The sequence below is a fragment of the Rhincodon typus genome, unplaced genomic scaffold (genome assembly GCF_021869965.1).
Source record: "Rhincodon typus isolate 14 unplaced genomic scaffold, sRhiTyp1.1 hic_rhity00000502, whole genome shotgun sequence".
Lineage (NCBI taxonomy): Eukaryota > Metazoa > Chordata > Chondrichthyes > Orectolobiformes > Rhincodontidae > Rhincodon > Rhincodon typus.
The window spans coordinates 29,543-30,763 of NW_025966140.1; positions in this window are offsets into that span (position 1 = coordinate 29,543).

A 1,221-nucleotide genomic window follows, 5' to 3' on the forward strand; every position below is an offset into this window, starting at 1 on the left:
CCCCCCTCCCTTTATTCCCCCCCCCAATTATCTCCCCTGCCTTTCGCCTGTCCTCCATCGCCTCCACCCCTTCCCGTTTTCTCCAGACTTGAGGGAGGCATAGGTTAATGTGGAATGTGGTTACTTGGGATGGAGGTGAGGGACTGCCTGAATCTGCCAAGGAGATCTGTCCCCACAGACCCCTGGCCACAGGGCACCCAGGGGGAGATCTGACAGCCTCATCAGCAAAGCACCCCTTCACCCCAGGTCCTGGAGCCTGACAACGGACTGGCACGAGGTTCTCTCAGCACTGACCCTCCAACAGTGCCCACTCCCTCAGCACTGATCCTCCAACAGTGCCCGCTCCCTCAGCACTGACCCTCCGACAGTGCCCGCTCCCTCAGCACTGACCCTCTGACAGTGCCCGCTTCCTCAGCACTGACCCTCTGACAGTGCCCACTCCCTCAGCGTTGACCCTCCAACAGTGCCCACTCCCTCAGCACTGGCCCTCTGACAGTGCCCACTCCCTCAGCGCTGACCCTCCGACAATGCCCACTCCCTCAGCACTGACCCTCCAACAGTGACCGCTCCTTCAGCGTTGACCCTCCGACAGTGCCCGCTCCCTCAGCGTTGACCCTCCGACAGTGCCCGCTCCCTCAGGACTGACAATCCGACAGTGCCCACTCCCTCAGCATTGACCCTCTGACAGTGCCGGCTCCCTCAGTGTTGACCCTCTGACAGTGCCCGCTCCCTCAGCAGTGACCCTCTGACAGTGCCCACTCCCTCAGCACTGATCCTCCGACAGTGCCCACTCCCTCAGCACTGACCCTCCGACAGTGCCCGCTCCCTCAGCACTGACCCTCTGACAGTGCCCACTCCCTCAGCATTGACCTTACAGTGCAGCATTCCTTCAGCACTGACTCTTTGCCGGTCACTGCCAAGACCCTTCTTGTGTATTGGTCCTGAGAACTCCCAATCTGAAGATTATGGGTTCCAAAATAATTTCTAAGTGTGTTTCCGGATAAGATTCAATACTGTCCTTGAGACGACAGAATCTTTTGTTTTGCAGAAAATGTAAGACACCCTGTTACGTTCTGTAGGTTATGATCAAAACTCCCATGTGCTCACCCCACACCCAGTCTCCTGCGCATGTGTCTCCACATATTGTGTCATTGATTTCTGATGGGTGGTTCTACACTGGTGGTGGGATAAAGGCGGTTGACCATTTGGCTTTCGGTAAAC